A 10447-nucleotide genomic window follows, 5' to 3' on the forward strand; every position below is an offset into this window, starting at 1 on the left:
TATTGTTTCTTTGCTTTACAAATCCCTTGTGAGTACACATTGTAAGTGACAAATAGATTCAAGTGTTAGATCTAGCACACAGAGTACCAGAAGACCTATTGATGGAGGTTCCTAACATTGTACAGGAGGTGGTGATCAAAACCATCCACAAGAAAAAGACATGCAAAAAGGCAAAGTGGTTGTCTGAGGAGGCCTTACAAATAGAGGAGAAGAGAAGAGATAGGCAAAGGAGACACAGAAAGATGTAGCCACCTGAATGCAGAGATCCAAAGAATAGCAAGAAGATATAAGGCCTTCTTAAATGAGCCATCAGGGAAACCCCTTATGTAATAAAAGGGATTTCTCAGTGGGATCACTATGTGCTCAGTTCGCTCCTAGGGACACTATGTCATACTGCCTCCTCTCCTCCCTAGCTGGGGGTCACTGTCTGCTACTTCCCACGCCCAGGGGGAGGGGGCACCTCAGCCTCTCCCATGGGGAAGCCACAGACCCGAGAACCAGGTGTGTCTCCCTGAGGATGTGATTGTACAAATCATGCACTCACCTTTAATTATCACCTCACACCCTACATTAGCTGAGAGACACACAGGGACCGAGGGGACCATAGACCCTGCCACCTGGCCCCAGCTCGGCACTCACCAACATTCAGTGGATGGGCAGACGCATGACCAGCCCCGCAGGACAGGGCTGAGAATAGCCTCTGCAATGCCCAGCTCCTCAACGCGTTGTCCCACAGCCCAGAGGCAGCTTCTGATTAAGGCCGGTGATATCACAGGGTGTGACTGAGATGCAGCCTCCGCGATTCCCGGCTTGACCCATTCACCGTCCCTCAGACCCAAAGCAGCTTCTGGTTCAGCCCAGTGATGTTACACGATGTGAACAAGGAGTGGCCTTCGCTATGCCCAGCTCCTCAGCCCACCATCCACCCTGAGGTGGCTTCCAGTTCATGCCAGTAATGTCAGAGGACGTGACTGAGACGCAGCCTTGAGGTGCCCAGCTCCACACACGCGTCATCCATCAGCCCCTAAGCAGCTTCCAATTCAACCCGATGACATCGCCAACAAACCCGTTGGTCCAGATGAAGTCGCCTTCGATGGTGTTGGTACAGCCGGCAGCTGACCCGGCACTGGCCCTGCCCTCATGCACAAAGGTACAGGAGCCCCCACTGGTTCAGCTTCTCCAGGGACCAGGCCGGGTGGATGCTGACAAACTCCAGGTTCTCTGTGAGGTTGATGCCGGCCATGAACAGACTGCCTGGGACAAGAGAGGGATTGCTGTTCATGGTGCCGGCTGTGGGGTTAGCTGCCCACGTGTGCAGTTACTAACCCATGGAGTCATGTGGCCAAACAAACCATGTGGTCACCGACTCACATGGTCACCCACCCATGGGGTCACTATCCCATGAAGTGATCCCTCCACGTGGCCACCAAGCCATGTGGTCACCCACCTATGGGGTCACTAACCTCCGAGGTCATGCAGTCACCCGTCCACATGATTACCCACGTACACCATCACTCGCACACGTGATCATCCACTCACCCAGTCAGCAACTCACATGATAACCCACCCTGCAGTCAGGAACTCAAACGTGTCACCCACCCACACTGTCAACACCCACATGGTCACCAACCCACACAGTTTCCTTCCCATGTGTCTAGTAACCCATGGGGTCACCCACTCATGCAGTCACTCATGCACGCAGCCCCTAACCCATGAGGTCACCTGCTCATGAAGTCACCAAGCTGTGCCATCACCCAACCAGACTCTGGCCTTCACAGTGTGCAGAGATTCAGATGTCCAACAGAGACCAAAGTTCAGACAGCATGGGCTCACAGGGGTGTTGACTCATTATTTTCTCCTGTTACAGAAAGCAGGAGGGCTGGACAGTGACCCCAAAGATGTCCAGGTCCTGGCCCCGTGTGGTGGATACAATAATGTCTGCACAGATGTTCATGTCCTGTCTACATCCTGACCCCCTGTAGTGGACACAGTAACATCCCCAAGGATGTTCATGCCCGGCTCCCTATGTGGTAAATAGAATAGCATCCCCTAATACATCCTGTTCCATTTCTCCACTTGACCCCCAAAGCCAGCCACATGTGCTAGGACATGGGTGTGACCAGATGTCCTAGTATGAAGGTGGCACTCACCTAGATGGCTGCAGCTCTACATGTGCTCCAAGTAGCAGACGAGGTTTTGGGGCTTCACCTGCTTCCCCCACCAGTAGGGGATACCGGGCCACAGTTCTGCATGCTGACTCATGGATGCCTCCTCCTTGTACAACAGGATGACCTGCAGTCCCTAGGACCACAGCTGGTGCAGAGTTGGCCCCCGGGGGATGGGGGGAGAATCATCCAGGTGCCTGTGAGATGTTCGCACAGGGGTTATTGGGATGCCTTGTGACATGATTTGTCAGTTATTGGGGGAATCTGAAAAGCTACAGTGATGTGTGGATTATTAGGGTGTCTTGAGCAGTGATCGGAGAAGGCAATGGCACTCCACTCCAGTACTCTTGCCTGGAAAATCCCATGGATGGAGGAGCCTGGTGGCCTGCAGTCCATGGGGTGCCTAAGAGTTGGACACAACTGAGCAACTTCACTTTCACTTTTCACTTTCATGCATTGGAGAAGGAAATGGCAACCCACTCCAGTGTTCTTGCCTGGAGAATCCCAGGGACGGGGGAGCCTGGTGGGCTGCTGTCTATAGGGCCACACAGAATCAGACACAACTGAAGTGACTTAGCAGCAGTATGAACAGTGATGGGCTGGTTATTGGGTTCTCTGTGAGAAAAGACAGTCATAGATGAGTTATTGGCATGTCTGAGTAGAGACACTAGTGGCTAGATTACTGGGGTGTCTGAGTGGAGATGGTGATGGGTGGGTTATTGGGGTGTCTGGAGCAGTGGTAGATTTTTGGGGCGTTTGAGTGGAGACAGTGGTGGGTAAATTACCTGGGTGTCTTGAGCAGTGATGGGTCGATTATTGGGGTGCCTGAGTAGAGAGGTGTGTGGTTATTGGGGTTCCTGATAGGAAATGGCAGGTGGATTACTGGGGCATCTTGAGGCATGATTGATGGATTTGGGGGGTGTCTGAATAGAGGCCATGCATGGTGGATTATTGGGGGGTGCCTGTGAACAGTGATGGGCTGGTTGTTGGGGTGCTTGAGTGGAGACAGTGGTGAGTGGATTACTGGGGTTCTGTGAGTGGCATCATCTGGTGCCTGAATCAGCCTCATGCAGTGAGTGGATAGTCTGATTACAGTGAGGCATAGTGCTCCCACCATCCCCACTGCCAATAGCATGGGGAGCCTGTGGCCCCTGCTCACCCCATGGGGACACAGTATGTCCCCAAAGATGTTCTTGATGCAGCCCATAGGTACTTGTGCAGGTCTTCCACCATGCCCTTGAAGTTCCTGCACACCAGGATAACCACCTCCTGGAGGTGGTTCTCCAGCCATTCCGAGATCTCCGTGAGGGTCCTCTGGGTGGGGGTGGAGGAGAAGGGCCTTGTAGTGAGAGACAGAGGACTGTGAGTGGGGACTTCCCCCAGCACAGCCACTCTACAGATGGGTTGAGGGGCGGTCCTGACACACAAAGACATAGAGCATGGCGCCTGTTCCCAAGGGACCCAGCCTCTCCTCAGTGGCAATGGGAAGCTCTGGCATTGGTCTGGTGTGCTGGTGTGAGTGTGTGTGTGTGTGTGTTTATGTACACGCTCCAGTAGGTACAGGTGCACACATAGGTGTGCGTGTGTTCAGGGTCTCTGTGTGCATGGATATGCATGTGTGTGTGCATGCAAAGCAGCAGAGAGCAGTGCTTATAATATTGTGTGATGTCTGTACTCCAAGTAGCATGCAAGGCCAGCAGGGTACACGCACACTGAGGCACAGGACAAAACCTCCAGACCCCAAGGATCATTAGGTTCTGTGGTGGGGGCACCCAGGACTGAGGCCCGAGTGAAACATTAAGTGACTTGGCAAGCAGCTGAGAAAATAAACTGGAAACCCCGAAACTGGTCACAGGATAAGACATGTCAGAGACCTGGTATAGCCAAATTTGGGGAGACACTGCAGAGGCCAGGGGTACAGGTGTGAGTTCATAAACGCACGTTGGTCGGGAATTCTGAGTGACTGATACCAGAAGTCAGCCTCTCCTGCCTGGAGTGGACATGTGTCCGTCCCCTTAGAGGTCAGTGTCTTTTAACAGTAGTGGACCTGTGTTGATCCCCTTAAAGGTCTGCCTCTCCTGCCTGGAGTGACCATGTGTCCATCTGTGTGGACATGTGTCTGTCTGAGTGGATGTGTGTCCATGCCTTTAGAGGTCAGCATCTTCTAACTGGAGTGGACCTGTGTTGTTCCCTTCAGTTCAGTTCAGTTGCTCAGTCATGTTAGACTTTTTGCGACCCCCTGAACCATAGCATGCCAGGCCTCCTTGTCCATCACCAACTACTGGAGTTCACTCAGATTCATGTCCATCGAGTGAATGGTGCCATCCATCCATCTCATCTTCTGTCATCCCCTTCTCCTGCCCTCAATCCCTCCCAGCATCAGAGTCTTTTCCAATGAGTCAACTCTTCATATGAGGTAGCCAAAGTACTGAAGTTTCAGCTTTAGCATCATTCCTTCCAAAGAAATCCCAGGGCTGATCTCCTTCAGAATGGACTGACTGGATCTCCTTGCAGTCCAAGGGACTGTCAAGAGTCTTCTCCAAGACCACAGTTGAAAAGCATCAATTCTTCGGCACTCAGTCTTCTTCACAGTCCAACTCACATCCGTACATGACCACAGGAAAAATCATAGCCTTGACTAGATGGACTTTAGTCGGCAAAGTAATGTCTCTGCTTTTGAATATGCTATCTAGGTTGGTCATAACTTTTCTTTCAAGGAGTAAGCTTCTTTTAATTTCCAAGGCAAATCATTCAATATCATGGTAATCCAAGTCTATGCCCCAACCAGTAACACTGAAGAAGCTGAAGTTGAACGGTTCTATGAAGACCTACAAGACCTTTTAGAACTAACATCCAAAAAAGATGTCCTCTTCACTATAGGGGACTGCAGTGCAAAAGTAGGAAGTCAAGAAACACTTGGAGTAACAGGCAAATTTGGCATTGGAATGAGAAATGAAGCAGGGCAAAGACTAATAGAGTTTTGCCAAGAAAATGCACTTGTCATAGCAAACACCCTCTTCCAAAAACACAAGAGAAGACTCTACACATGGACATCACCATATGTTCAACACTGACATCATATTGATTGTATTCTCTGCAGCCAAATATGGAGAAGCTTTATACAGTCAACAAAAACAAGACCAGGAGCTGACTGTGGCACAGATCATGAACTCCTTAGTACCAAATTCAGACTTAAATTGAAGAAAGCAGGGAAAACCCCTAGACCATTCAGTGGTTCTAATGTAATAATCCTACTATATAGTGATAGGACCCCCTCTATTGTCAAAGTTCCCTTTCTACAGTAGTACTGTCATAGTCCCCTCTCTGCAATAATAGTCCTCCTTGTTTGTAGTAGTCCCCTTAAATTATAATAGTCCTCCGTTGCTATAATCTCCCTCTACAGTAAACGTGCCCCTCTACTGTCATACTGTCCCTATTGTAATGTCTGTCTCTGTGGTAATAATTTCTCATTTAATAATCTCTCTCTATTGTCAGTATTCCCCTTCCACAGTCAAAGCCCCCCTTCTACTATAACAATCCTGCCTCTATTGTCATACTTTCCTGTCTACACTAATAGTCCCTTTCTGCTGTCTCTACTATATATTAATAGTCCCTTCTCTATCATTGTAGTCCCTATTGTATCATTGTAGTCCGTACTCTATAGTAATAGTCCACTTCAATTTTAGTAGTCCTTTTCTATTTTAATAGTCCCTGTCTGCAGGAATAGATCTCCATTCATTATAATAGTCCCCCCTAAGGTAATAGTGGAGAAGGCAATGGCACCCCACTCCAGTACTCTTGCCTGGAAAATCTCATGGACAGAGGAGCCTGGTAGGCTGCAGTCCATGGGGTCCTGAAGAGTTGGACTCAACTCAGTGACTTCACTTTCACTTTTCACTTTCATGCATTGGAGAAGGAAATGGCAACCCACTCCAGTGTTCTTGCCTGGGAGAATCCCAGGGATGGGGGAGCCTGGTGGGCTGCCATCTATAGGGTTGCACAGAGTCAGACAGGACTGAAGTGACTTAGAAGCAAGGTAATAGTCCTCTTCTGTTATAATAGTCTCTCTCTCTTTGTTGTAGTCTCCTCTGTTCAGTACCAGTCTCCTCTCTACAATGATAAAACACCCTATACTATAATAGTCTCACATATGCTATAATAGTCCTCTCTCAACAATTAAAGTCCTCCTTTATTGTAATAGTCCCCCTGTATGGGAAGAGCCCTCCTTCCACATATAGTTCTGCTTCTTCTGTAATATAGCAAGTCAGAGACATTACTTTACCAACAAAGGTCCGTCTAGTCAAGGCTATGGTTTTTCCAGTCGTCATGTATGGATGTCAGAGTTGGACTATAAAGAAAGCTGAGAGCCAAAGAATTGATGCTTTTGAACTGTGGTGTTGGAGAAGACTCTTGAGAGTCCCTTGGACTGCAAGGAGATCCAGCCAGTCCATTCTAAAGGAGATCAGTCCTGGGTGTTCATTTTAAGGACTGATGTGGAACCTGAAACTCCAATACCTTGGCCACTTGATGAGAACAGCTGACTCATTTGTAAAGACTCTGATGTAGGGAAACATTGAGAGCAGGAGGAGAAGGGGATGACAGAGGATGAAATGGTTGGATGGAATCACCCACTCAGTGAACATGGGTTTGGGTGGACTCTGGGAGTTGGTGATGAACAGGGAGGCCTGGCGTGCTGCTGTTCATGGGGTCACAAAGAGTTGGACACAACTGAGCAACTGAATTGAACTGAACTTCTGTAATAGTCCCCCTCTACAGAATGGGCCCCCTCTATTTTAACACTTCTCTTTATTATAATAGTTCTCTGTATTGTCATAGCCCCTCACCTATGTAACAGCCCCCACGGTATCAGAGTCCTGCTATTATAAATTTTCCCCCTCCACAGTAAGTCTCCCACTACAAAAGGGTCCTCCTTTATTATGAGTCTCCTCTCCACAGTAGGGCTTCCCTGGTGGCTCAGCTGGTAAAGAATCCGCCTGAACTGTGGGAGACCTGGGTTCACTCCCTTGGTTGGGAAGATTCCCTGGAGAAGGGAAAGGCTACCCACTCCACTATTCTGGCCTGGAGAATTCCATGGCCTGTATAGAGTCAGATACGACTGAGTGACTTTCACTTTCTCCACAGTAACATCCCCCCTACATGGTCATACCCCATTGATTGTTGTATTTCCCCTCTATCATATTAGTCACATCTCTACAGTAATATTGCCCCTTGTATAAAGAAAGTCCTACCTCTATGTAATCATCACCTTTCTAGAATAATAGTCCTTCTCCCTGAAGGACTGTTATCCTCCTGTAATCATCCCCTTTCCTCTTCACAATAACCCTTCAGAATAAAAGTATCTTTTTAAATCTGAGTATTCAACAAGAGGCAGGTAGAACACACAGCAAATCAGTATGTCAGAATCCCGAGCATGACACCATGGGGAGAACCTGCGGATGTCTGTGCCCCATCACATAGGGCTCCTTAGGTGCATCTGTGTCACCATCCTGGGGACACCTGTGGGTGTGTGTCTGTCTTCCCCTCACAGAGGAGACCTCCCCATAACACAGGTCACTTGTCCACTCCTGAGCCCTGTTTTCTCCACATCCCTGAACCTCTGTTCCATGAGAATACAGGCCAGTGTGTCACAAGCACTTCTTCCTCCTATTTGTGCTAGTCTGAGGTGGTGGTGGGTTCACTGTAATGGGAGAAATAATGTCCCATCACCTGTGGACACCAATCCTGTACTATCAAGACAATTTCATCTCCCAGGTACATAGGTGTGGGTCATCTACCCTCTTTACCTTGTCTGTGAACCCCAGCTGCCTTGTTTCCAGGTGCAAATTCAGGAGTGCTTGGCAGTAGTGCCACTAGCCTTGGGGCCTCGGACAGCACCCCAGGGAGCAAGCCGGGTTCATCTGCACACCCTGTTGGCTTCCATTTCTTGTGGGTCTGTGGCAACCTCTGCATTCTCAGACAACTCAGGTGAGCAGGTGGGGCACATGCCAGTGAGGTCAGGTTCTTCCCCGGTAGGCCTGCAGTGAAACACTGGAGAAGGCTCCATGTGACCTCACACATGTCTGTCGGTGGGCACAGAGGCGCTCAGGAAATAGTTCTCAGGTGAATGAACAGATGGAGCAATGCAGGGCTGCTTCATGAACACCAGGCTCCTAGACCTTTGCTCATCAGTCCCCTGAAAGGCTCACTGGGTCCCCAAAACTCAGCAACCCCCTGAAATGCTCACTGGGTCCCTTAGACACTCACTAGGCCCCTGAAACACTCACTGAGTCCTCCAGACATTCACCAGCCCACTGAAACACTCACTCAGTTCAATTCAGTTCAGTTCAGTTGCTCAGTCGAGTCCGACTCTTTGTGACCCTATGAATTGCAGCAAACCAGGCCTCCCTGTGCATCACCAACTCCCGGAGTTCACTCAGATTCACGTCCATCGAGTCAGTGATGCCATCCAGCCATCTCATCCCCTGTCATCCCCTTCTCCTCCTGCCCCCAATCCCTCCCAGCATCAAAGTCTTTTCCAATGAGTCAATTCCTTGCATGAGGTGGCCAAAGTACTGGAGTTTCAGCTTTAGCATCATTCCTTCTAAAGAAATTCCAGGGCTGATATCCTTCAGAATGGACTGATTGGGTCTCCTTGCAGTGCAAGGGACTCTCAAGAGACTTCTCCAACAGCACAGTTGAAAAGCATCAATTCTTCGGCACTCAGCCTTCTTCACAGTCCAGCTCTCACATCCATACATGACTACTGGAAAAAAACAGAGCCTCGACTAGATGGACCTTAGTCGGCAAAGTAATGCCTCTGCTTTTGAATATGCTGTCTAGGTTGGTCATAACTTTTCTTCCAAGAAACACTCACTAGGTCCCCCAAACTCACCAGCCCCTGAAAGGCACACTGGGTCCTCCTAACTCACCATCCCCCTTAAACACTCACTGGGTCCCCCAAGCACTTCCCAGGCTCCCAAAGTGTCCATCCACTCTGACCAGCTCATGGCCCTACCGCCTCAATGTAAGGGCAGAACACAAGACCTGGGTCATCAGGTGCCCTACCCCAGTGGCACTGCCCCGCACAGGGTTAGCACCAGCTCAGGACTCCTGAGGGGCTTGTCCCTGTGCCCTGCTAGCCGCAGCCTAGAGTCTCCCTCGGGCTCTGTGCTCTGAATCAGAGGGACTCAACTTCCACGTGGAGATGCCAGGTGGCTACCTCCCTTCCCTCAGGTGGTACTGGCCCTCCAACACCTCCTGTGCCCAAACACACACTCACACATACATATATGATGCTGGGACAGATTGAAGTCAGGAGCACAAGGTCGGGTGACAGGATGAGATGGTTGGATTGCATCACTGACTCAATGGACATGAGTTTGAATAAACTCCAGGGGTCAGTGATGGACAGGAAGGCCTGGAGTGCTACAGTTCATGTGGTCGTGAAGAGTCATATACGACTGAGCGACTGAACTGAACTGAACTGAACACAGCTTTTAGAGCTGCTATTACAAAAAGTGGCCACAAGGAGGCAACATTTCTTTTGCTTCACACTCCACTTCTAAATAAATTTTTTTCTTAATTAATTTATTTTAATCGGAGACTGATTACTTTACGATATTATAGTGGTTTTTGCCATACGTTGACATGAGTCAACCATGGGTGAACATGTGTTCCCCATCCTGAACGTCCCTCCCGTCTCCCTCCCCATCCCATCCCTCAGTGTCATCCCAGTACACCAGCCCTGAACACCCTGTCTCATGCATCAGACCTGGACTGGTGATGTGTTTCACTATGATAAAATACGTTTCAATGACATTCTCTCAAATCATTCCACCCTCGCCTCCTCCCACAGAGTCCAAAAGTCTGTTCTTTACATCTGTGTCTCTTTTGCTGTCTCACATACAGGGTCATCGTTACCATCTTTCTAAATTCCATATATATGCATTAGTATATTGTACTGGTGTTTTTCTCTCTGACTTACTTCGCTCTGTATAATAGGCTCCAGTTTCATCCACCTCATTAGAACTGATTCAAATGTATTCATTTCAATAGCTGAGTAATATTCCATTGTGTATATGTACCAGAGTTTTCTTATTCATTTATCTGCCAGTGGATATCTAGGTTGCTTCCTTGTCCTGGTGATTGTAAGCAGTGCTGCGATGAATATTGGGGTACACATGTTTCTTTCAATTCTGGTTTCCTCAGTGTGTATGCCCAAAAGTGGGATTGCTGGGTCATATGGCAGCTCTATTTCAAGCTTTTTCAGGAATCTCCACCCT

At 49.0% G+C, this 10447-nt stretch overlaps 1 pseudogene; it reads right to left on the reverse strand.

The window, feature by feature from the left end:
- Positions 1–1017: 1017 nt before the first annotated feature.
- On the reverse strand, positions 1018–3599 carry LOC120859152 (annotated as a pseudogene).
- Between the last annotated feature and the right edge of the window lie 6848 nt (positions 3600–10447).

This window comes from Oryx dammah, unplaced genomic scaffold (assembly GCF_014754425.2).
Source record: "Oryx dammah isolate SB20612 unplaced genomic scaffold, SCBI_Odam_1.1 HiC_scaffold_34, whole genome shotgun sequence".
NCBI classification, from domain to species: Eukaryota; Metazoa; Chordata; class Mammalia; order Artiodactyla; family Bovidae; genus Oryx; species Oryx dammah.